Genomic DNA, 27,829 nt, shown 5'->3' on the forward strand with positions numbered 1-27,829 from the left:
TGCAACACCAGTCAAAAATGCAATTACAAGAAGTCATTAAAAAAGGCTGCAGTGCAGGGACATGCTGGGACTCAATGAGTTTCTTTGGGAGCAACAGCCCAGTCTTGGCCACAGTTTTTCCTCAGTCTGTTGGCTGCTTCTGCTTGTGATTAACAGGTTGTTTGGCATGAACTGTGTGTGATCTCCTAGAAGTGGTAGCTTTCTCTTCATAGCTGTGTGTAGTGCATTGCAACTGGCTGACCCCAAGTGGTCACACATAGGATCGATCACCCCAGATGTCCAGACCTATTTTGAGGACATAAATGCTTGTGGCTCATGGTCCTAACCATGGCTACCAAGGCTTGTTGGACAGTGGGAGAAGAGGTGTGGTCTGCAGTCCACACCTGCTAGTCAGGTGAACTACTTGGTCTGAGCAGCCGGAAAGGATGCATATTTCTGGTCTGTTTGGTACTTCAAGGTGTTTAACTATCAAACTGGTACATACTACCACTTGCAAAGTAAAAGGGATCTTCAGAATAAATCTCACTCATGAGTTTAAAATCATTTTTAAATTTCAATTTTTACTTTTTTTCAGCATTAGCATATTTCTCTTTTAAAAGAAAAGAAATCAGTATATGTGGTTACATCTATCATTCTGTCCAGTTGTCTGAAAGTTCAAGATAATTCCTCTGCAGTACTGAATGCCTTTTGTAAGATGCCAAGTGCTTTTTCCTTGCTACTACTTTTAGTTGGACTTGGATAAACTTGTACATCTGTGATTAATGAACTTCTACTTGATGATCCAGGTCTGAAGTAGTGCACTTGGTTTGTACACCTGTAACATCACCTGCACCTACACAGGATATGTGTCTTATCCTGGTCTATCAGCTTCTCAGGCATCAGTGACATCACAAGACCTACACAAGCCTTTTCCCAACCATCCTTCAGTCAGGCAGCAAAGACTTCGAGTCAGGATCTTTTCCAGGAAAGACAAAATTACTTCTCTTGAGGCCCAGCCTTGTATATGCCAACATAAATTATAACCTTACTGTGAAAGTGGGCCTTCCAGAAGAGTTCTGCACATTCAGGCTTAACTGCATGCACCTTCCTTATTTTTGTGTGGCCCTGATGCTCAAAGCAGGTGCTTCTCCCTTGAGTTCATTTGCAGCAGACTTCCCTCACAATGCAGTGTCATTCACTCTGCATCAGTGAGCCTATACAAAGGATAATGAAGTGTGGTTAGTTTAAAAGGAGAAAACCATAAATATTTTAAACATTTCCTCACTTCTATAAGAAAAAAATGTATACGTTAAAATTTTTTCTAGTATTCTTTGTGATTATCAACAGATTTGGAGTTCGATACAACTGGTTGTTGATCACAGGAACTGTTTTCTTCTGCACTTATTAGTGCAGTACGGTTCTGTCAAATGACAGGAACACAAATACTAATATTAGAATAATAGAATAAACACAATTAATATAAACAAACTAAGCAAATATGAAAATGAAAAAATATAGAAATTCTGTAATAGTTATAAAGCATAAGATGTAACTGTCCTTCCCTTTCTGAAGAAGTGACTGATTGCCATTCTGGGTTAAATAAAAATTCTAATTCAGTTGAAAATTTGAAATGTTACAGTAACTTATAAGGCATGACTGTGAATTAAATAGTTGTCAGTTTCAGATACTGCTTTGATTGATATACACAATGCTAAAATTAAAATACGGTATGCAAAGTAAGGTTTTCCTCCAGTTTTACTACCTTGCTACCCCATCTGTGACATGTTATGATTAACATACCATGAGTCTTTACTTCAGTATCCCTTCCACATTGCAGTTTAGGCTTGTTTCATGTACTGTCACACAGGACAGAAATCACCACCTGGATTATCAAATAATTTGCAGTTTCCTCCCATCTTCTGAGCACTACTGACTTGAGGAAGTTCCCATCCATTTTGGATGCATAGCTGCTTTCCTCATTGGGGTACCAATTTCAGTTGTTAGTTAAAAGGTCCTTTAGGTTGTCTTTTCAGAGGACTGAGGAGCTGTAGACCATAAGATCATTCTTTTTACCTTTTCCTGGTAGCTAGTCCCAAAAGCAGACTATTCCTTTTTGGACATTACAACCTACTTAATTTTCATAACACTTTTATGTAGCAATAGTAGCGTAACAAACCATTTTACAGTGTAACAAAAAACTTTATTGGCATAACAAATCATTTTATCATGCTAACCCTTGTCCAAATGACTGGGAATGCAAACACTTCCATTTGGTAGAGAATTAGAGCCTCTGAAAGAAGAAATACCTCCAGGGGTAAGTACTGGATACCTGTCGAGATATATAACTCACTAGCAGCATTATTGAAAGGTGACTTTTTATTTTTATTTTTTTAACTGGTATAAAGATTTTTATATGCACAGAATGCTGCAGCTGTGACTGCATTAAACCCTGCTTCAGGGAATAGGTTTGACAGTCATTTATTTAATTTTAACATGGTAAAGCTATTTTTTTATCTGCTTTGTAGTTGTTTCTAAAAAATATTTTTATTGATGAAACAGTAACTTTGTATCTCATCCTGCTGCTGGGTGCCTATTCAAGTGAATGGTAGCTGAAAGATGTTAAACATTTCTTTCAATTGGGGGAGAATCAAGAGAAGTTTCAGACAATAGGATGCAATTAATAGTAAATAATAATTACAGTTAAATTTTGTGTTTAAAATCTATATTTATTTGATGTAGTGCATAATATATATATTATTTTGATGAATAAATTCTTCTGCACAACACCTTTAAAATGCAAGGCAGGTCATCATTACAGAAACCTATTTTCAGAAAACAAATTAATAATACAATCAAAATGGTGACAGCTTAGCATCTTTGAGAAAGACACTTCATACAATTTTTTTAGTTATTTGAAAATAGATAATGCACACTGAGAGGATTAAATGCCAGGTACACACTGGCTTCAATAGCTTGAGCATTGAAAAGTTCTCCAAGTTATTGCAGGGAGATTTGTATTAGACCCAGAGCCTAATATGACTTTAACACTGTGCAGCAGAAAGCCCCAAGCCAGAGTTCACTGTGCTAACTCTGGAATTAGCAGCCACATGACTTCACCAGTGCTGAAGAAGCAAAATTAATAAATTTTGGCAGAGCAACGGGCTGTCACAACTAGATGCTTCTGGGCCAGGAGATGTTACTTTCTTACAATGCTGCGTTACACAAGGTGAAGTTAACTTTCTTTCCATTCTCATCACGGCATAGAAGGATAACCTATAATCTAGACCACTGAAGGAAGGTGGGAAGCAAAGAAAGTGATAACCCTAAGCCTAAAAACATGAAAAACACTGAAGCTCTTCAGCATGTTGATGCTGACCAAATTCAGGATATTTTGAAGGAAGCTACTGGTTTGCTTTGCAGAGGTCCAGCTGTTGCCTCTCATAAGCATCAATTATTGTAACCCTCAGGCTTCCTGCTGGACCTACAGAGAAGGAACAGACAGAAAAAAACCCCCAAACTCTCTCTTGCAGAGTCATCTATAAATCCAGACAAAGATGTGATATAGAGTGTCGCAGCGGGGATTACTGCAACAAGCATATTTCAAACCAGGAGTCCCGTGGAAATGAAGTATATATGGACAGATTCGTGGCAGATGTTTCAGAGATGTTTATTTCTCCAGCCACATGGCTGGGGCTCTGCTCAGCAACTCCGCAGTCACGGGACCCCAGGGTCCCTGGCGTTATCAGGGAACCCAAACCAACCAATGGGGAATGAAGCTGACCAGGGGCAGGGAAACCCTGTGCCTCCCCCCCAGGGCCCCTCTCCCAGGGCTCCATAGCAGGGGGAAGGGACCCCAACAATAGAGAGATTAAGAATATTGAAATTTTTCCATAGTGAAGTAAAAAGCAGTGAGCATATCCATGGGAATAGCTTATCAATGGGGAATAGCTTATCACATACACTACGAAGCACAAAACATACACTAGAATAGAAAAATACATTACTTTCTACAGAATGTAATGAAGCTGTAATATCAGAAGTATAAGAAAAAGCACTCCTGGTAGCCACTTTGGAAACTGGATACTGTGGTCACTGTGAGCAGAGTCACTATCTGCTAAAGTGTATGTCCTAAAAAGATGTATTCCCAGTGCTTCTTTGAACTCCTGAATTTATAAATGTTGTACACCTTCCCTAAGAGGCAACAGGCTTCTAAAGCAGCTTTCAATATAGTGTCTGAATGCTCAGTAACATGTCTACCACTAGTAGAAAAATTGCAACCTCTGTATCACAAAATCACAAAGAAGGGTTGAGATGGGAAGGGACCTCTGGAGGTCATCTGATCCAACCCCCCTCACACTCAGCTGGGTCCACCTAAAGCAGCCTTCCCAGGACTGTGTCCAAACAGCTTTTGATTATCTCAAGGAGAGAGACTCCACAATCTCTCTGAGCAACCTGTGCCTGGGCTTGATAACCCTCACACTGAAAAAGTGTTTTCTGGTGTTCAGAGGGAGCCTCCTGTGTTCCAGTTTGTACCCAGACCCAGCACTGCAGGTGAGGCCTCAGCAGCGCTGAGCAGAGAGGCAGGATCACCTCCCTTCACCTGCTGGCACAACTTTGCCTAATGCAGCCCAGGGTATCAGTTGCCTTCTATGAGGCAAGGACACACTGCTGACACATTTTCAGCCTGATACTCACCATGAACCCCAAGTCTTTTTCTGCCAAAATCCTTTCCCCCAAACTGGGTGGCCCCTACTATAGTTCAATGGATGAGGTTGCTCTTCCCAAGGTGCAGGACTTTGCTCTTCCCCTTGTTGAACTTCATGAGGTATGTTATGCTAAAAAAAAAAAAGAAAAAAGAATTCTAGCTCTTACCTCATTTTCTATAAAAATGGTCCCTATCTGCCCAAAAGATTCATAATTATTGACATAAATTGATGCTAAACACTTTTTAAAATCTACTTGTTAGTATTCTTAATCTTGTCATCCATACGTTTGTAGGATTATCCTGTTTTAATTAACCAAGTATGATGATTTCAAATATTTTGAATTTTCATTATTATTATTATTCATAATAATACAATAATCTGTGTCATAAAGATCATTGCATCCTCCTGTTTGTGAGGATTCTATTCCTCTCACTTTTTCTTCACAGTTCTCTGATGTTCTTAATCTCTGTTGTTCTCTCCAGTATACAAGCATCACATCTATAGGGAAATGATAAGCAAGGATCTGACTTAATTTCTGAATATCTGTCACTAGTCAGTGCCTCATACTGACTCCATGCAATTGTCTCACTTTGTGAATTATTTCTGCCCTGCTGTCTTCAAAGAATCTACCAAATGTTGATTATTTGAAGTAAGAATTAATTATGACATTTGGTAGGCTTAACTGCTTTTTTTTTATCAAAGAAAAATAGAATTTAATTTAAAAAGATATTCAGCACAACAGACATTAAAATGGAGGTTATGAGTCTTGTGTAAATAATGAATCAGGGGAAACACTGTGACTACTGAGCTATACACTGAGATCACAGGCAGCGCTGGAGTGGCTTAATGTATTTCAGGTCATTGACCAAGCTTTTACTACTGACCCATAAATCTGAATGCTTTTTTGGTTGATTTGCATGGCTCGTCCTCTATCCCTGATGTTAAGATTACCTTCTCTATGCCATTGGGAAAGTTCCAGGAATTGCTCCAAAAGAGGTTGCAAAGCAGCTTTTGCCCCTGCCAGAGCTGCAGGTTGGTTCATGTTCATTTAAATGTAACAAAAGGTCTAATGATATCAATATATAATGTGGCTCCTCTGGGGCGCTGCAGCAGGCCCTTTTTTCCTGTTAGTTATGGCACTGCTATTTTTATAATTGGATAGAAAAGGATGCTAGGAAGCATATCATATATGTTCTCCAAAGAAAATCCCTGTAGGGGCTGACACCAGTGCTCAGGCAAGGTCCTTGCTTTCTTTATGTTTCCTCGAGTGACAAGTGATTGATTAAGAAAGCCAGTCAACATCATGTAAGAGAAAAGCATGAGGTAATTTAGAGTTAAGGGCTATAGGAATGACACATGAGTAAAACATAGTTGTCCTGAAGGTATTCCATATTTTCTTTAATTTTAGTTTGCACCCTTCCCACATTTTTTGTTCAGAAAACAGGTGATGTCTTCTTTCTCATAATAAACAATCGTAAAGTGGTGTGGAAAATTAACTTCTTTCATTGTCTGCAGAGCTGAGCTTCAACATTACTCCAAAAAAGTGTATGAAAGATATGCCTGTTCTTCATCACAACCATCACAATCATCATCATCATCATCACAACAACGATAAAACCAGTAATAGCCAGGAACACTTGTCTCTTGGCCATGTGAATAGACAGTTATGGTGAACTGTTGGCTTCTCACAGATTTATTAGTAAGTTTGGTGAGATCACCAGATTATTGAAAATCAGAAGAATTTTTTCAGCCTGAGCAATGTTACAGAGGAGTTGTCAGTCTCTGAAACAGACTGCAAGCAAGCTACAGAGGCTTGTGCAAGCCTATGGCTTTCAACATTACTTCCAGTGCTTTTTTGTAGCTGTGTCATTGTATTTGCATCAGGAGCTGTGTCTTGTGCAATTCTTCCACTGACTGTAGTATTGGTTCAGGGATGCATACAGCCCACTTCACCTTTGCCATTAACAAGCCTTCAGTGTTAAAAAACAAGAGAATATATATACCAAGAGAAAGAGAAATAGTGAAAGACTGTATCTGCACTAACATTCTAGAAACGGCCTTGTCCTTTCTTGTTAAATTTGGTTAGACCTCATTATTCATGGTAGTGCGTAGGTAGTAAAATACACAAGTACATTTGTCTAAATACTAGGCTAGGTCAATAAACCAACTATGTGAGACAGGATCAAGATAAATCTGTGGTTTTTCATCTCCGTTGTCAATCCAGGGATGCCTGCTTTCCAAGCAGCTCATTTAAAAGGAACTGAAAACACTGATATTATAGCTATTTGCATTCTCATTCATTCATTAATTGTTATGATATGGATTTGTGAAAAAGACTTGGCCAACTACTGCACCAGAGATGGCTGAGGTTGAGGGGATAGCAGACAACAGTTCAAGCATTAACGACATAGTAGTGCCCTCACCTTGATAGTTAATCTACATGGGAACTTAGTTGTTCTAGATATTCTGTAGTACTTGATACAGAGTTGTTTGACATTTTACATGAGAATTACTGTGACAATTCTTCTATTGTCAAAAATGTTAGTGAGGTTCTGTGCAGGTATTCTGAAATACTTTTATTTATGCAAAAAGTATTTATAGTAAAAAGAGAAATCAATTTTTTTAGTTTAACCTTTATGGAGCTCATTAATATTTTGTTGCAAATTATGCAGAAGAACTGGAAGTAAATGGGAGATTTGGAAAATAGCTTGTTTTCCTCCCTTCAACCTCTGCCCATAATTGCCACACCCATGGCAGAAACAGTGTAATAGACGAAATGTCTGCAACATATTTCTTGCAATTCTCAGATAGATACTTTCATTCCTATTCATTTCCTTCATTTAACTTCATTTCTGAAGTTAACGTGGACTAGTACTGAGCAGGGAACTTCAGCAGCCCAGTGCACAGCAAACATGGTGACCACAGATTCCAATACAAGTGAGTATCTGCGCAAATAAGCAGGAGAGGTGGTGAAAGAGGTAAAGGCAGGCTAAAGTGCCTCAGCAAACTTGTATGTCTACATGCTGTCTTTAGAGCTGAGCAGAATGCTGAATGTTGCACTAGGAATTTGGACATTATTAGAGAATAGAGTGAAAAGTGTAACAGAGATTGCCAATCTAAACATCTTTTTAGAGAACACGGAAATCAAACATTTTTCATTAAGAAAAGTGAAAGCAGTGTTTGCTTTGAACTTTAGGGATATTTTCTTGACTATATTATTGGCAGCCTGTAACCCTTTGATGAGCTACTGGGACAACAAAGATCCTGGAAATTCAGAAAGCCAGAGTATATTGTTTCTTAAGATATTTGTCTTCGTGCCTCTCAGGACACTCACAAGCTTTCAGCAGTTTGTGAGAATCAGTGCATGATAGTTTACTTGGAAGGTGGAGTAAAATTTCTACCTTTCTGCCAAGCTGCAGTTCTGCATTGCCAGGAGTGTGTTGCATCAGGTCTGCTCCAGCTGTGAAATTGATAAACCAACCAAGGAAATTAACTCCTCTAGGCTAGGAGTTCACTGGGTGATTGACAGCTCTGGATAAGCTTGACTTTGCTGCAATTTTTTTATTATTATTTCCAAAGAACACAGTTCTCTAATTGATTTTTACATGCAGATATGATTTTAAGTAAAGGTATTTTACTATTTTACTGATTCCTTAGTCTGCACATGTAGTGTAAAAGGCACAGGCAAACCAGAGGTGAGCCTCCCACTGCAGTCTCACTGAGCCTGACAGCAATAGATGCGTGCTCACTCATGCTCAGCAGCATGATTCTTTCTGCATATTGTAGTTCATAATCATGTGCCCAGACTTTCTTATATGGGGGAAAATATCCACTGATTAAAACCCATCTCTGTGTGAGCTTCCACTGACAGGACATTTTTCTTTTAATCATGTACTAAATCCACAGCCTAGCTTCTTCCATTAAAATTTGTTGCCTGAATGTGACCTGACTGCAGAAAGAATTCTTCTTTTCTCTCAAATGCAGTCCCCCGTGATTTGCAATCCTCTCTGTTTTTTCCTAAGGAAATAGGAGAAGCCAGGGGAAGGATTTCACTGAACAAGCAGTGAAGCCACCTATACTCCTCAAGATTTGAGGAAATTATTTGATTTTCACTGAGGAAGGAAGTCAAGCTGCATATGCTCATAGAATTACTTGCTCTCAGAACTACTCACAGAAAGACAGACAAGGTTTTCTAGGAAAATATATTTTGATACAGGAAGATTGCAGTGCAGACTAAGTTTTAAATGCCCTGTGTTCTGCAAATGTTGCCTTCATAGCTTTTGTAGCTAAATCTTCTGGTCCAAATTCTCTGAAAATCTGCCTGTGACCATTCTTTCTTTACTATCTAGTTTTATGGAAACTGTTAAAAAATGTAACTGTTTCCTTTATGTTCTTCAAAGCAGAGCAGGGAATCCCACCAGAAGGTGTGAGGTCTAGCCCAGGATGTGGTTTCCCCTGTTGCAGCCACGTTGGTGACACGCTTGACTGCAGGGCATGGTGGACTTGTTAAGGGACTGTTCCATCCTTTGCTATAAATACTCACTTAGCTCCTCTCAGCTGTCCCGTGGAAGATACTGGCCGTGTAAACAGTCCAGTTCATGCAAAATCCTTGGACACATTGTGTAGGGAGAGGCACCGAGCTGCAGCAGTGATGCTGCTGTTCTTCTGCTGCTTCTGGGCGTGCCAAAGGAGATGGCTGCCACAACACTCTTCATTCACCGAATAGGTGTGTGAATAGCTCCATGGGAGGGGAAGGAAAGCAGGGAGGGATTATAGCCCACGAGACAAGGTACCAGAGAGCAGCGTTTGGGTGCCACTGCAACACACCAAGAGAGGCTAATAAAAAGTTTGTACATGAGTGCAGTCAAGATGCATGTTGATAAAAACCTAAGAAGTGATGCTTTACAAGATCACAGTAGTAATTTACACAGAGTTACCTAATGAATTTGCCTTTTTTTTTTTTGACTGAATTTTTCAGTGGTTGCCTAACTTGCCTAAGGGTGTAAGCATTTTTAATACCTTTTATAAAACAAAAGAAGTGAGTCTTGTCATTGAAAGAAAAGCAACAAACACAGATGAGAAGGACAGGTTGTGTAAGGTTGTGTCTAGGAATAAGTAACTATAAGGATTTTTGTGTTCTCTGAAGGTTCAGAATAGGTAGATGCTGAGTGAAATGGATGCTTGAGGCATTTTTTTGCTGTAGTTTGATTATGATCTAAATAGGTAAGATTGCTAGTGGTCTTGAAAGGGACATTGATGTAAATTACTTTCTTTGGTGTCAGTAACTATTCCGAAAGGACAAAATCATCTTAAAGTAGAAGTCTGAGAAACAAATTTCATTTCTTCTCACCCATGTAGAAGGTTTCAGTTGGAACAATTGTCCCCAGGGAAGGAGAAGAATGATGAAAAATGGTGTTGTTCCATAAAGCTGATTTTAGTCTGAAAATAATAATTGAATAAATCAGGTGTTGCAAAAGACATCTGCTGGATCTGTCTGAATCTATGATATAAGTAAAGATTTTTCAAAAAATCATTCTTAGTGATGTGGAACTTTTCTAGCTTAACTTTCCACATCCTCCTATGTAAATTAATGCTATGTAGATTAATTGATAATCATTGTGAATGACAGTAAAAAGTGGTGGGTAATTAAACACCCTCTTAAAAGAACATGATCATTTCCATTTTTACTTGTGATTTATTTATTTTTATCTTGTTTCTTAACTTATAATGTACCTGATATCTTCGCACGCATACATGCATAATATAAAAATACTGTATTTTAATAGTGAATTAAAATATAAAGATCAACTTAGAAAACTAAAGATACATCCTGGTCAATTATACCAGACAGCTGCAGTGTTTATTCAAGTAATATGCTGATTCCCAGAAAGGGATTTCAAGAGTCAAGTCCTTTGGGTGTTTGAAATATCCTTGTCATTGCCTGGAGGTTTTTCTTACAAATTTCATCATCTTGGTAGCTCTTATCACTAATGGCCAGGGACTGCCAAGTTCCCCTCCCTGGATACTGATTTTTTACTTAGGCAAGCAGGAGATAACTGGCAAGACCCAAGTGTTTCAATATTACTTTTTCTCTCTTTCCTTTTCCTGGGGCCATGATTCTACCAGTAACCTCACATAAAGATGCTCTCCCCAAACCAGCCCACAGAGGAGCTGAGTCAAGAACACAACTGGACTGCAAGCTTTGCATTTCCTTTTCTTCTCCGCTTTATTTTCTTATTTTCTCTGCCACCTATGCAGTGAGATCTGTCTTAACTATGAAGAGAGACATCTTTTTCTTCCCTGTCATGACTCTGTTGTTGCTTTAGGCAGCTGAAATTAACTTTCCACATGTTTTGTTATGGGTACAAATGACCAAGAGTGGGAGTGAGTTGTGGAAAGCCATGCCGTACTGGGATTTCCCGTTACTGACCTCGCACATAAGAGGCTGTGCTAAAAGGCGTAGTTGTATTTTTCTGGCTCTGCTGTTGATTTCTCCCTTCTTTTGCATGTATTTATCTTGTTTTTCCTGAAAAGGGTCTTAGACCTAATTAACAATAACAGCTACCCCAGACCACCTAACTTGCAACTTTAATGCTATTCCTTAAATTTTTAAATAGAGAAGAGGATTATTTCTTAAGAAAAAGAAAGCACACAGGCTTACTAAAATTATTTACTTCAGCTTCCCCAATAAACATACTTCAAAATTCCCTTTCCCACCCAAAATGCAAAACAGCATCTGGGACTATGGAGTATCATGTTCCATGGTCCCTATACAGGGTCATAGGTTCACATGTTCATAGAGATAGAATGATTTGGGTTGGAAGGGACTTTAAAGGGCATGTCATTCCCACTTTCCTGCCATGGGCAGGGACACCTGCACAGCTCAGCACACATTTGAAGCTTCCCCTGTGTTGTGGAAGGCAATGAGTTTACTGCCCATGTTAGCAGAAAATGAACCATCAATGTGATTCTTGACCAAAACTGAACTATAAAAGAAAAGAAAATTATCTGTGCTCCATTTGTTATTTTTAGAGCATGCTCATTTGCAGACTCAAACTGCAGCCTCATTTAAACACACTTCAGTTTCCAAAAATGAGAGTCTTATTATCTGTGCCTTCTTGTTGTTCACTGGTAATGTGGACCATATCAGCCTCATGCTACCAAGCTTTAACAAGGGATACAATTTCTCAATAGACAATCTGGGACAGGTCCTTCCAAGTGGAAAGCTTAATAGATATAACTATCAAATTTAGTGACTATCTTGAGAAATTTTTCTATTACAAGATTTTTTTTTGCCTTAGCTTTTTTATTTCCTTGTGCAAATCCTGCATAATGATGTAGACATGGTACCTTAATCAGGGCTTATTGTACTGGAGAGTTCATCTGCTTTTTCTAACCATGGAATTTTTTCTAATGCAAGCTAGAAAATGAATATAAAATTATATTGATATGGTACAATGTGTAATTATATTAATATTATCATATGATATATAATTAGTAATAGTAATAATATAACTCTCCCTAGCAATCTTATCTAATTGCAGTGTGACCAGTCATTAGATACCAAGGAAAAGCACAGAAGACTTCAGAATATTTTTAATCTGCACATTTTTCCACTGACAGCTAAAATGGATTATGAAAGTCCTTAAAAGAACAGTTTGTGATTCCCCTCCAATGCTCTGCTTTCTGTTTTGGTCATACTTGTTAGCAGGATGTCCTCATGCTTACAACATACTCGGTGCGCATTGCAGAATTTCAATAGCCCTGTCTGGCCCCAACAGGGCCAGGAAATGAGTTTGAGCATCATCCTCTGTTTTACCCATTGTGTGTGCATATTAGCATCATGTTTCTCACAGAGTCATAAATTATCCTGAGTTAAAAGGGACCCACAAGGAACATCAAGTCTAATTCCTGGCCTTTCGCAGGACCACTCCAAGGATCACACCATGTGCCTAAAAGCATTGTCCAAATGTGTCTGGAATTCTGTAGGCTTGGATCTGTGACCGTTTCACTGGGCAGCCTGTTCCAGTGCCCAGCCACCCTCTGGGTGAAGAATCTTTCCCTAATAGCCAGCCTAAATCTCCCTTGACACAGATTCATTCCATTCCCCTGGGTCCTGTGACTGGTCACCACAGAGAAGAGATCAGTGTCTGCCCTTCCACTTCCCCTCCTAAGGAAGCTGTAGATGTCACAGAGGTCTTCCCTCAGCCTCCTCTTCTCCAGGCTGAACAAGCCAGGTGACCTCAGCTGCTCCTCATACATCTTCCCTTCTATGTCCTTCACCATCTTCATAGCACTCCTTTGGATGCTCTCTAATAGCTTTACGTCCTTCTTATATTGTGGCACCCAAAACTGCACACAGGACTCGAGGTGAGGCCAGACTAGCACAGAGCACAGTGGGACAATCCCCTCCCTTGCCTGGCTAGTGATGCTGTGCCTGATGCCCCTCAGGACACGCTTGGCCCTCCTGGCTGCCAGGGCACTGCTGATACATATTCAACTTTCTGTCAGCCAGGACCCTCAGGTCCCCTTCCACAGCTTTCCAGCCTGTCATTCCGAGTCTATCCATACATCCAGGGTTGCCTTCTTTCCAGGTGCAGAATCCAGTACTGTCCCTTGTTGAAATCCATATGGTTGGTGATTGCCCAGTCCTCTGATTTGTAGAGGTCTCCCTGCAGGGCCTCCCTGCCCTGGAGGGAGTCAACAGCTTCTCCCAATTTAGTGTCATCAGCAAATTTACATAGTATGCCTTAACGTCCTGCATCCAAGTCATTTATGAAGGTGTTGCAGAGCACAGGCCATGTGGAACTCCGCTTGTGACAGGCCTCCAGACTGATGTCACCCCATTTGTCATGGCCTTTGCACCTGACTTGCCAGTCACTCACCCATCACATGATGTGTTTATCCAGATGCGTACTGGACATTTTGTCCAGAAGGAAACTGTGACAGACAATATCAAAAGCTTTACTGAAATCTGAAAAGGCTTTGACCACCAATGGTGAACACAGAACAGGTCAGGGATTATGCCCAGGAACCTGGGCACATGAGCCCACCCTGTTTGTCTGTGCTGGGAGAGAGATGAGGAAAACATAGTTTCTGAGGTGTGGGCCATGCCAGACACACCAGTTACCCTGGATGAATGGGATTGTGCCTTGGCCCATTTTATTTACTCCTGCCATGTTGTCCATGGAAGCAAGAGTGCTGTAGAGTTTCTTTGCTTGGGTTTTCTGTGACTCACCATCACAAATGGGACATTTCCAAAAAAACTGTTTAGGGTTTGGGACTGTGTTGCTCTTTTCTGTTTCCAATTCCCCTGTTTTCCACACTGCCTGTCTGGTTTTCATTGTCCAGTACAAGGAGGCTGGATTGGCCAGTTGTGAGATTACCCACAGCCCCACGTTAATGAGAATTCTTACTTTACCTCCAGGAATTCCTGAGGAAATGTACTCATTTTCACAGGAACATGACTGTCTGGTACCATGCCCACAATTTCATACAAACTCGTGAGCTCCAAACATGGGAGGATGTCCAATTTACTCTTGTAATAGAGTGCCTGAAGGAGTCGGGTGTTTGCTTTTGGTTTTAAGCCTTTCAGGAATTCTTCTTACTTTAATGATTTGTGGGTTTTGTCCACAGACAAAATATATTGGACTCCATAGGAAGTCTGTAGGCAAAAAGGGTAAATAAGGTTGTAATCTCTCAGGTGCTTGTGTTTTCATTATGTGATATTGGCAGATTCTCGTACCTCCGGGCTAAGAATATTTTATAGCCACTGGTGTTTTCTCCTTTGGTCTGTTAGTTTCAGTCTAGAGGTGCTGCTTGAAAAGAGCTGATACGGGATTTTTCTTTTTCATAGGGGAGTCATGCATTTTTATTAAAATATTGTAAACTAACACCATGAAAACACACCACCATTTTCACCGGAAATAATTACAATTAAATAAATGGAAATATACAGTTGTAAAGCTGATGCAAGTGAAAAAAAAAGTCCTTAGGTGCTCATTGATAAAGAGTTTATGTAGGAAACAATAAATAGGGAGAGGATTGCCTCGACTTTGCAGTTTCCAGGATTCTCACATATTCCTAGCAATTCTATTGAACCTACAGCACTCATTGCAGTAGCTAGTGTGTTTCTAGACACTCAGTTCTTTGTAGGGTTTTACAGAGGGAATGAAAGGAGTAAGTATCTGCTTCTGGTAAGAAGGAGTGAATCCACACATTAGCTATGTAGGCTGCCAGATTTCATGAAAGACCAAAGGAGTATCATAATTATACATTTACTTCTAATTACATATTTAACTGCATATCATGTCATATGAGGAAATAATGTAATCCAGAAAAAAGGCTTTATTCACCTAAAGCTCTCCTAACTTGAATATATTTTGCTGTTTGAAATGCTTTGAATAAAAATGACATTGAAAAGTTCTTGATCTTTAAACTCTTCCAAACCAGCTCTTTTGCTTTCATATTAATATTCTCTACCTCTTTCTTGGGGTTGAAAGACTTTCAGCAATGTGAGATCTCTATCTTTTGGAGTCTCCTTTAGAGCCTGAATGGAAATTCAAAGACTTCAAGGAGGGAATGAAGAAAACTGGCAGATGAAGAGACACTGGACTTTTCTTTCTTCCCTTGAGCAAGTCACCCCAGGCACCACATTGTCCCTCAGAGCCTGCAGACAGGTGATAAGAAAACGGAGGACAGACTGCCTGCTCTCAGCCCCATTTTTCAGTCTCAGGGATCAGAACAGGCAAAAATATCCTGTGACTTGGGAGTCTGACCTTTTGTTGACACCTGCATTGCAGACTGAGTGACAGTGACTGTCACAGGCATCAGAAACAATTACATTCCTCTGGCTGTTCCTGCTTCAACAACAACACCTGCTCCACAGATTAGGAGCCCCCTGATCTACAGAGGAAGAATTTTTGAAGAATGGTGGAGATTGATGTCTTCTGCCCAGTGAGAAATTGAAGCACTTTATCACGTAAAGTAAGGGAAACAGATACAGTAAATAGAAATATCCTCAAATGAGTTAGAAACTTTTACCCTGGTTCAGATTCATTGGACTGCTGAGGAAGGTTGTAGAGAAATTTTTTCAAAGAAGAATGTATGAGGTTTGATTTGGCTTTTTGAGCAAAATTAAATATGCAAACAAAGCAAGTGGGATGTGGGATTATCTGTAGAGCTTTGAAGTGGCAGTTGGAGTGTGTCCATTCTTATGATCCAACATATTCAAAATAATAAAGATAAAACTAATACTTTACATGGAACATCATCTGTGCCTTTAGCATATGCAAAGACTTTGCCTTGAAAAGTTTTGCACATTTCCATGGTGAATTAAACCCTTTTTTTTTAATGTCAGATTGCCTTTCATTTGAGGAAACAGAGGCTCTTGAAAATGAAAGTACATCTGCACAGTACAGGCTCCCTTTCCCACTGCTTTCATCTCTTATTTTTCAGTTTCTAATTTGTGGCTGAAATCAGCATTTCAGTCCCTGGCTCAGTTTATGATTTTCTGATAAAAGAGAACTTTCAACAGCAAATAAACTGAATACTGGGGAACAAGTAGAAAAAAAAGACAAGACACATTTAGGGCTGAGCTTGACTGTTTAGATCTGTCAGAAATAGCAGACCTTGCCAATTGCCCCAGTTATGAATATGTTAAATTGAAACTCAAATCCTACACCTGAGCCATATTCATTCTGAACATAAAATAGAAAAATAAAAAGCAAATGCAGTATTCCTTTTTTGAAACTGTAGAGTTAAGTTGTTTTTGTGGGTTTGGTCTACTTGGCGATAGAATTCCCTACCAGGAGCAAAAACATAGGATGTGGTTTTTTTTAATATATTGATTTCCCCTTACAGAACACATTTATGTGAATATAAACTATACACTGTATAGTTTTGTCCTTGAAGAATACATACACTTCTAATCTGTATGATGCCGGATCCCTGGGCAATTGTAGTCCTACATTGCCAAGTTCAAATTCTAGGTGCTTCAAGGAGTTCAAGTAGAAATTTGAAAATGAAAAAAAGTGTTTTGTAATTGTGTTCCATCAGACAGACAATATAAACACAGGAGCTGGACTGGTTTACATCAGAATGCATTTGGTTATTCACTACACAATGGACTAAATAATCCTATAAATATTTATGAGTAAACCCCAGAGTATTTACTCTTTCTTCCAGCATGTGGAGATTTTATACTGTGCACCATGTTAGTTCAAAGTAAACCCCAATGTTTTGCTTGCTGCTTAATACTTATAACAGCATGGCACTGCACCACATATGCCTATTCTCTGGACAGTTACACACAGACAGTATTTTGGGGTGTAATTCAGGAGGAGCTACTCTATGACTATCTAATTGTCAAAGCCAATACTTGCAGCATATACTGGAGAGGATGTAACGTAGGAGCTGCTTTGCCTTTTCACCTGAGGCAGCACCAGCTGAGCTCTGTGCATTAGTAGTTTTTAAATGAGTTGTTTAGACTGAGCAATAGTCCTAGTGAAAAGTAAAGACAAATAAATAAAATAAAACAAAAAAAAAAAAAAAAGGAGAATCAAATTAGACTTTATTGGCTGGATTTTTATAGGTACAATGGCTGTAAGAATGCCAGCTGGCAACTTAGTGAGCCTTCTGGTCTGCAAGGCTGCCCTGTTCATGAAGTGGATCTTTCATTTTGTTTCTGATATTATCACATGGACTATGCTCAAGTCAAATTTATTAGTAGTATCTTTCAACTGAGAGTAATTTTAATGCTTCCCTCACTGACCTTACCATGATTCACCTTTATTCGTCAAATAGACTGTAATTTACTCCCTTTATAGAGCAAGACATTTGCTCCCTTCCCACTTTTCTCTTACCTGTCAACTTTAGGACTTTTTTTTTGTTTGTCAGTTGTTCTGAACTGAGGGCTAAGTCATTGATATTCCTGTTCTGACATTTCTCTGTTCTGCTCATCAACCATGACACTCTGAAGAGTGGACATAGGCAAACATCATTAGCGCTGGTTTATGCTTAACCCATGGGAACAGGAAAGCATTTGGTGGATAACTCGATATAGTTCCTGCAATATCACCCTTAGTACTGATACCATGCATTTATGTTTGCATTTCATTTCTGATGAGAGTTGGCTTTTACAGCACACGCTCAGCCACGCCAGCTTGTTGTGCTGGGGTTCACGTCAGGGAGACGTCTGGATTCCTTCTGCATGAATCTGAACTGCAAGAGGAACTCCTGAAGGGCACATGAGGTATGAGAACCTGAAGCAAGCATTCAGCTGATGGATCAGGCCATAGCCAGTCTAAAAGTTAAGGGCAAACCAAACCAGAAGAGCATGGTATATGTGGAGCTTGGGTATGAGATTCTCAGGTCCAACTGTTTCACTATTCAGTTCTGTGCCTGTTGGTCTGCACTGCTTGCTAGTGTAAGCACATCCCTGGTCATCATTGTCATTAAGGCTGCCTAGCTTTACAAAATATCTTCTGCTGTCATGTACTTCTACCAAATTTGAAAGATTCTGCTTAAAACTTTCCCTAATGTGCTAATGCCTTGAGTTTACTTAGCTCAGCTATCAAAACTTTTCTGAGAATGAGACTGAGATAAAATATTCCACCTTACCAATTAGAAAAAACAAGGAGAGCTTTGTTGTAGAGCAGGAGTTTGAAGTCTGCAGGGAGGAAGAGATGAAGGGAAGTCCTCAGTATTTTTGCTCTCTGACTACACAGAAATATGGTGGAATCCTGTTTCAGTTACTTATCTTAAACAAGTCATGTTCATTCTCTGCTTATTCTTTGATTGTTTTTATTATTATTAGATTGGAGTAGATTTTAGAAAAAAAAATCTTAAACTGAAAGAATGGTCAAGTATTGGAACAGGACATCCAGGAAAGTGTTTGACAAAAACATGTAGATGTGGTGCTTCAGGAGATGGTTGTGAGCCTGGCAGTGCCAAGACAATGGTTGAATTTGATGATCTTAGAGGCTTTTTCCAATCTTAATGATTCTATGATTCGATGTTAATTCAGAGCAGGCTTCATCCCTCAGGGTTGTCTTGCACTGACCCCCTGTTGCAGTGGGGATACTGCAACATGCATATATCAAACCAGGAGTCCCGTGGAAAGGAAACATATATGGACAGACAGATTCTTGCTAGCTGTTTCAGAGATGTTTATTTCTCCAGCCGCATGGCCGGGGCTCTGCCCAGGAACTGTTCCAGTCACGGGACCCGAGGGTCCTTCTGCCCGCGCAGGGAACACAAACCAACCAATGGGAACGAGGCTGAGCAGGGGCAGGGAAGCCCCGTGTGTCCCCTCAGGGCCCCTCTCCCAGGGCTACACGGCGGGGGAGGGACCCCAACAACCCCCGAGGTGAATTGCAAAGACTCGGCAAATTTTTCACTTAGAGCATTCCTCCAGGAGTGATCAAAAGGCATTGCCTCATGCTATTGCTGATGACAGTGAGGAGACAAGGTAAGCAAGGACTCACAGAGAAGGCAGAAAAGTGAAAAATGTATGATGATGCTTCTAACATCAGGTGTGCTCTTCAGAGAAGACATATAAGCTGACTCTAAGCAGTACATTCACAAAGTATACAAAAGTACAGATGCTCTATTTCTTGTACATATTTTGATCCATCCTTCAGAGTTAGTGTTAAGCACCTTTCCATATCAGTACCTGAACTGTCGTGCATGCCTAATCTAGCCTGACATTTCTAGGTTAAGTGTTAGCTCCAGTTAGTGTGTCTGAACTCAAGTGAAAGAGCATTACTAAGTAAGTACCAATTTTGAAATACCGCAGTTCTCTTCACTATTCTTCTATGCATTTATGTAGACAGTAATTGACACTGGGCTATCTCGTACCTGTTCATGTTTAGGACTAATTGCTGTTTACTCTTTCTCAAGGAAAAAAAGGATGGAAAGGCTAAGAAGAATTGCTAGTTGCTGCACTGGTGACATGTACTGTAAAATCTAGGACAAATTAGACTACCATTCTTTTTTTCTTTGTAGTATCTTTGGTAACTTTTCTCTCATCTTTCTGATTCTGTAAAAAATACTTAAGATCTTCAGAAGGTGATGAGCACCTCCCACACTGAACTCTTTGATATAAATGTGTTGGCTGAGCGATTCTGTTTGTACTTGTCCAGGTAAGCACAATGCTGGTGCTAAGCAAAAAGATTACCCTCACCTGCCAGTGAGTAAAATAAGACAGACCTGGAAGAAGGATGCTCCATACAGCAGTGGCCAGGCTGCTTGAATGCACCACATGATACTGTAAGGTATTTTTTCCCACTCTTTGCTATTTTCATTTCCGTGGTAAGCAATTGCTTGGACACCGTGTTTAGGCTTTCTCCGGTGATATGTATCTGAGAATAAGTAGTTTAAGAGAGAGTGGGTCGTTGCTTTCAGCACTCTCTTTGCCTGATAATGGGCTACTGTCATACAGGCGCAAGACATGGTCAACAGTAATCAGAGACTTACCAGATCTTCTGGATAATTTAGTGACAAAACCCCCAGGTAGTTTAGATACTGAGATTAAGTTTTTTTAGAAGTTATAATCCTGAATAAATGAGAACACATTGCATTTGTAATTTCCTAATTGGCGTTTTGATTTTCTCTGAACATTTGTTCACTCAGATTTTAGTAGTGTCTTGTCTGTGAGTTATGATTTACAACGAGCCAAAGCGAGACACGTGGTATGAAGCAGACAGAACAGTGATGCCTGTCACTCAGGCATGTACTACTGCTTTTTAACTACCGGGCAAAGATTTAAATGAGCAAGGAGCCTGCAAAGAAAGCATCAACCTCAGTAAGCAGTAAAAAACCTACTGTCATTAACACAGTTTTTCAGCTGAGCAGACATGCTCAAAGCAATGCTGAAGATTTTGAAACTGGGCAAGTACAAAGCATCAAAGGAATGCACAGACACTGTAGAAATTCCTCACGGCTTTTTGTTAGGAAGTACATCACAGAGAGAAAGGACAACAGTATTCAGCTAGAGAAGAGAATTTTCTGGTTCTTTTCCACTGTTAATATCTATGATTGTGCACTCACAGCCTGTGCCTGTTAAATTGGATAGATTATTTAGAAGGCCCAACTACTAGCAGTAACTAATTACAAATAGTTTTTTCTCACATTCATTGACAAATCTTATGTGACTAGACTGTGATTTTTGTGCTTTTATTACAGAAAGTTATTCAGAAAATCTTCCACATAAATAAATTTTAGGCAGTCAGTTGCCTGCACAACTTTTTGACTGTACAAATTATAATTATTAGCTGGAATGAGTATTTCAAAGAGATCACTGGGTCTTGCTTTCTCACTGAGGCAAGATCAAGTAATGTTTGCCATCCTTTGTAGTTGTTCATACAATCTGTTCTGCAAAGTCTGGCTATGCCAGCATTTCCAGTCTTCCTAGTTAAAAATTCATATAGATAGAAAATTTTCTAACCTCAATTTTCTTTATGAAAAGTGAAGAACATTTTCCTTCCACTTTTTTCATTCAGTGGACAAGGGAAAAATTTCTTAGATTTCTCTCTAAATTTTTTTTTAATATATTTAAAACTACTATCATATATACCATAGTCTTGTCCTCTCCAGATTAGCTGTACTCATTCTTCCAATTGTGACTTTGAGTCACTATTGCTAAGCCTGTGAGGATTGCCGTTGTGCTCTGTGTTCTTTACAATATTTCCTGAGGTGTGGTGCTCAGCAGAGAACATGGTAGACTTCAACCACTGATGTCATACTTGCGCTAAATTCCCAAAATGCATAATTTAAAAATTTCACCCATTATATGGTGAGTTGAGCTGACGCTCATTTATATCACTGGTAAAGCGACCTTCCTTCTTCATGGGTTGCTTCTGCTCTTATGGTGCTACTGCAGAGCGTCCCTGAGTCTGGCCCTCTTCTGTCTTGCCAGCCTAACCTTTGGGCACATCTCTCTGCTGGCACCTGTAAGGCTTTTGCCCAGGCACATGTAAAGGCTGTACAAAACACAGGAAACAGGTATCAGCCCAAAGGTTATAGCTGGTAAGAACAAGCAAGGTTCCAGATACATGATTCCTTCTTCATGTCTTGTAGCTGATTTGATAGAAGGTGTTATCTTGTAATGTATATTATTTTGCTACTGAGGTAATTGCTAAAAGTCACTTTCTCCATTCAGAGACTCCTTAATATGAATGAAGTATTGTGTAGCAATCCTAGGAAATGCCATTTCCCCGTATTCTACATAACAGCCAGAGGCAAAATGATTTTTCAATTACTTTTGCTGTAAATGAAACGTGCAGAAGGTATAGATTCTCTCTTAAGGAGGTCAGTGTGGGAATACAAACAGCTGTGAGCCAGTAAAAGATGTGTTAATACTATCACCTTAGTCATCCCTTAGTAAATATTTGTGTGAAATGTGTTATGCACCATTATGTAGCCTGAAATTACCCTGTGGATTAGAAGCAGCAATATTCCCTCTTCAGGCAGACCATGGTTTGCCTCCTGCCTCGCGCCCTCGCTCTGTGAGGCCGTGCTTTTCCGGCTGAGCAGTACCTGAGTGTGGAGGGAGCCCAGTAACATCCCTGAAGGAGCTGTACAGCAAATACATCACCACATGTGCACAGAGACAACGAGGTCTCTCTCATGGGCATCTCTTACGGGCTTTTCTTCCCTGGCAAGGCACTTCCAGGGTCGTCCCTTTCCAGTGCTGCTTTGTGCAGCCAGTATTGTGTTAGTAAGTGGTTTAGTCTTGTGACCGCTCTCTGGTGTTGACATACACTTGCCACACAGTATGTCAACATGCTCGCAGTGCTAGTCACAGATCGGTGTCCTCCCTGTCTCACTGCTGAGTTACAGGTAGTTGCAAGAAAGGTAGACACTAAAGGAAAACCAAGTAACAGTAGGGTTAATAGTGAACAAAGGCAGGATGTGAGTCAGAGGCATAGGACTCACAGATGTGTTTCATGCAAGCTGTCAGTCTGATTTGAAGTAATCGAGGTTCCTTTTGAAGACAAGTGCTTGAGAGAAATATCAAATGAAATAAAAATCTCTGAGCAGCTTCCAGGCTGCTGAAAACCTGCAGCAGGCTCCAGCAGCCTTGCAAAGCAGCAACAGAGAGAGCTGTGAGCAAGTTAAGAAAATCAAGTCAAGCTGGCTGTTTCTGGTGTGAGAGTCAAGCATACTGCCAGGGCCGCAGCACCACTGATGAGCTGAGCACAAAGCTATGCTGATCTCATTGCCTGGAGGACTGGTCATCTTCCTAAGGGGGCTCTTTGAGCCAAGGAGTACTTGCCTTGCCTTGGTTGCCTTCAGTCCTATGTCCCCTTGATTAAGCTGTTAGTGAAAGGGAGATGAAAGCATGGGCACAGCTGGCAGGGCCTTTAATTTTCTGTATTAGGATGAGGCATTGCAGTGGCACTGCTGTGTATGGGAGCAGGTAATTAAAATCAGCTTGATTCAGAAAACATAAACGAGCTTCCCAAGGGCTGCTTTTGCAGTCAGGCTTGCTCACCATTATAACACCATGCTAATGAGTGCTTCGCAGGATTGAGCATAGAACACGTTGTGTAATTTAATAGGCATCATAAAAACACCTAATTGAGCGCCCACATGCTTCAAATGAACGTGTGGACCAGTGTCTGAGAAAGACCTGCAGGTGGAAATAAGGCTGGGAAGTGATCCCAGTTTGAACTTGTCTCATTATATTGGTGCTATCTGAAAGTGTGGTTCACATGCATGCAGACACCTTTTTTACATTTATGGTCTTTTCTGCCTTATTACCTTTTTGTAAAATGTTTTTACAAGCAGGAAAAGTGAGAGGGACATTGCACTTTGCTGACCTGTGTCTTAGCTTGTTATGTTCAGATTACTCACAGGATTATAGAACCTGCATTTATTGCAAGCTGAGCTATGTCTCCAGCAAAGAAGAAGCAATGTAAATAAATGAAGGGTTTCACAAGACACTGATTTCATTGAAATGTTACATTAATAAATATTGTCCTCCTCAGAAAAGCAAAATTCTGCAGGAATATTTTTGCAGGTATTATAAATTGCCAGTCTTTCTCAGGGTTTCAATGCTTAATCCAGTTGGCTTCATAGACCAACTGCATTCTGTTTCCGAAGTATTCAAAGAAAAAGTTTGTATAAACCTAAATAGTTTATATAACTAAGAACATCTGTTCTCAAAAATTCTAGTATTTCCTTCTGTCTGTGTTTTGGTTTTGTGGTTGAATTATAGAGATATGAGTCCTTAGAAGAGCAATGTGTAAAAAATACTATTATAATAATAAAATATAAGTACATAAATATTATATATAGTATAGATATATTCATAAATATATAGAGTTGTACAATTATATCAGAATTCTAGGCTTGTGGAAAGATATTTAAAAGTTAGAAGATCATTTTCTTAAAATAATTTCGAACTGTGCTTTGCTACAACAATAAGTAATCACACTTTAAATATTTGTTTTGCTCCAGAGCATAATGTGGCTTTGTTGGCCAACTTGTCCTCCTGCTTCTGGCTAAAATACCAAGTTTTAGAATTATTATGACCTGTAGTTTGCTTGTCAAGTAAAATAAAATGGAGAAAAAACCTTACATTAATATTTTTTAGGCAATCTTATTTTTATGCATCTTAATTGATTAATATGCTATTTAAATGATAAATAGTTTAAAGGTTATTAGGTTTCTTTAGCTTACTTTTGGATGAGAACTTTTCAAAGGTCAGTTTGGTAAATTGCATTCAGGGGAAAAAATATGCTGAAAATGCAATTTCCTATTTAACATAAGTTAGCAGACTTTTTTTATTGTGCACAGTTCTGTTTGAATAATCACCAGATGTATTTTAAAAGAACTATATTTTCTGTATTGAATCAAGATACACTGTATAGTAGGACTAGCAAGCAGCATCTGCTGCTAAATTTGCAAATTTCATAAACTTGTGATATATATGCTTTAAAAAAATGTTCTTTGCTTTGGTCAGTTTGATAAAAACACACATTTATTTCACCTAAAATGCTTTTTTTTTTTGTGAAGAGATTGACTAAAACACCCCTGAATCACAGGGATAAAGACACCCCTGAACATCAAGCATCTCTACATTCTCAAAAACACTGCTCTTATTTCCATAAAACATATTTTCTGTGAGATCATTCAAGTTTTTCTTACAAGACTTCTTTTTCCAAGTTAAGTATCTTTGTTGGAGTCACAAGAATCAAAAAAAAGTTTCAAATTCAAAATGTGATGGCCTTTTAAATCTACCGGATTTTGATTTAGAAAAACCTTTGAAGTGACCCTTGCTTCTGGCTTTTTTAGGGGTATGTCTCTGATCAGCTAATTAACTTGCCTCAAAAGTCAGTACCACTAACAAAATCTCCAGAAGAAGTCTAGGACAAAAATGAAATACCTGCTTTTTTCATCAGTAATCCACATTTATTTCTTGAAGATATCAAGCAGTTTGTTTTCATATATTTATCAAAGACACAGATATTTATATATCTTACCTGCATTTCAGAGCACATGCAAATTTTGCCGTTAAAATTAAATTCTGTTTAATCTCCATATTAATCAGACTTTTTTTCTTGGGCAGCTTTTCTAACTGGACCAACTTTGCCTAGCTGACATTTTCTTTGATAAGAAAAAGAAACAACATAAAAACCTGGGACACTACCTGGAAATGCCTCCTGAGTCACTTTAACGAATCCAAGGCACTGTTCTTTGGTCTAACATCTGGTTAAAACCATCTGACATTTTATTCTGATCATGGCTATAAATCGTAGCAAATCTCTCAGCTCTAGGAAAGAAAAATGCTTGGGGAAACCAGAGAACCTAGTGTCTTTCTGTCCTTGAGAAAGAGTCATCAGAGGAAACTGGGACTGTCAGGAAATACTAGGCAACCCTCATTTCTCTGCATGACCTCACTGATTTCCACACTGAAAATGGTGAATCTGAGCTATTTTTCACCCTGTGTCCTGCCCTGAGTAGAGGCTGGGTTGGCTCTGAACTCCTGCCCTCTTTCTGTCACTGCTCTTACAGGAGAAGGTAAAAATTAACAGTCCATTTAAATGACAGATGCAAAAAGAACAGTTTTTCTGTTCAACACCCGTGCAGGGTAGAAGAAGTCTGCTTCAAAGCAAATCCATTTTTACATTATGGTTTTAATATTTCCCATTGTTTAATGTATGGGGAAAACTGATTCTCATTCCATCTCGCTATCACAAATATTTTGAGATTCTTTCATCTTTTACAATATTTTTACTTACATTTGTGCTGATAAAATATTCTGATATGCTCTCCAAATTAACACACTGGAGCCAGGAAAAGATGCTACAGCTGTAAGAAGTGCAAAACATGAGTACTTGCTCAGAACACACTGAAGTGCAGAAAGCCTAATGAAATTCTACCGACTCTATTGTAATATATTTGAACAAAATTCTAATTTTTATTTTTTCATTTTATACCTCCTGAGATAACTTTTTTATGTGTCAGCACTACATCTAAACAATGTATTATCACCAGCAGCTCAAGATGAAAAGTAAAGGAAACTAAAGTGGAAATTAAAGTGGGTTTTTCTGCCAAATTTAAATATGTGTTAAGTTTGGCTTTTTCTTATTAAGTAGCTTTATTTTAAAGGTGTCAAGGAGAAATTCTTGTTGTTATGCCAAACTAAGGTTTTTAAGTAAGTCATAAATGTAAGCATAGAGGCATAAATTCAGGAGTTTTGTTATATTCCCATTTCTCGAGTCTTGGTTGGGCTTTTTTCATGAACTTCATCTTTACACATATGAAAACTCTATTTTGTACATGCATATATTCCTTTATTTTCCTCAAATATTCTCTCTGTTGGCAGTTTCTAATACTGAGATGGAAGATTCTAGACATGGTTTTGTCAGTGCTCTGTAGAAAGCGGCTCTTGATGTCCTTGCCCACACTGTTTATGGGTGTCCAGCACAAAATCATCCTGGCCTCCTTTGTTTCCCAGCACAGATTCACAACCAGTTTACAACCTGATATCCCTTTAGTCTCTCCTAGGATTATTGCTTTCCAACTATTTCCATCAGAAAAAGTTATGGTTTACATTGCTATTTTCAGAATGTGCTGGCCTGCTTTTTTTTGCCTCTTGAAGCTCAAGCTCCTGATCCTGCTCATATTGCCACCTTATTCCTTGTTATTCTCTTTTCTCTGTTTGTAGCTTTTCCTAGTTTAGCATAATGTGCATAATTTGGGAAAATATGTGTCTGTTTTTCTACACCACCACGAAATCTGGTCTTTCCTCTGAAATAACATAAACTGCTGAGTGGACTGGGTGGTTGCTAATCTGTAGAGCCTCTGAGCCTTACTCACAATTTACTGCCTGTTTCTGGACCAACAGAGTAAAACTAAAATTATAACTTCACTTAAGAATAGTTCATTTCTTTTTATAAATAGGTCTAGTGTTTGGAGGTTGAGTAATTGAATTTCTCAGCATGCAAAATTATTTTTTTTTAACCTTCTAGGGCTGTTTAGTGGGGTAAAGCGAGGTCAATTTACTCATGGTGCAACTGATTTATGGAATTGTGTCATACATATGGATTCATTCTGCTGCTAGTTGGGAAGAGTGAATTAAATAATTAGCTAATGCACATATACATTTATTTTAATTATATGTTTATTACATGCATTCACCTTGCAGTATGTATTTTAATTCTCAATGTCAGACACATTTTGAATAGAAGTTTTTCATTTAGACAATATCTATTAATGATATTGTGGTGCACAGAGACCTACAAATAATCTTATAGGCAGTGCTAATATGTTGTTCAAATATTAATGAAAACATATTAATTTAATTCCTAACCTTGCTCAATTAGTCTTAAATGTTATAACACTAACAGTCTCCCAAGGATAAAGCCTGCACCGATACTGCCAATAAATGGAGTGTATGCCATTTGTTTAACTGCATAACTGAAAGTTCCCTCTGGACCAGAGGGAATAAAGGTCTAATTTCCTACCACTAAAAGTCATTTTCTCTTCACAGAGTGCTGAAGGATCTACTATTCTCTATTTATCACTGCTACTGCAAGACTTCGTTAATATCTATTTTGTGAGAAGTGCCAGCTAAGAGTCAAAGGCTTAGGCTGTGTTAGAGAGGCTGTGAGGACCATTGCTTTGTTAGAAAG

General features: G+C 39.0%; 1 protein-coding gene across 3 annotated transcripts in view; it reads left to right on the forward strand.

Moving 5' to 3' along the window:
* The window catches only part of NKAIN3 (sodium/potassium transporting ATPase interacting 3), a 353,682-nt gene that overhangs the window by 259,782 nt on the left and 66,071 nt on the right, over window positions 1-27,829 (forward strand). The window lies entirely within an intron of this gene.

The sequence above is a fragment of the Corvus moneduloides genome, chromosome 1 (assembly GCF_009650955.1).
Source record: "Corvus moneduloides isolate bCorMon1 chromosome 1, bCorMon1.pri, whole genome shotgun sequence".
Taxonomy (NCBI): Eukaryota; Metazoa; Chordata; class Aves; order Passeriformes; family Corvidae; genus Corvus; species Corvus moneduloides.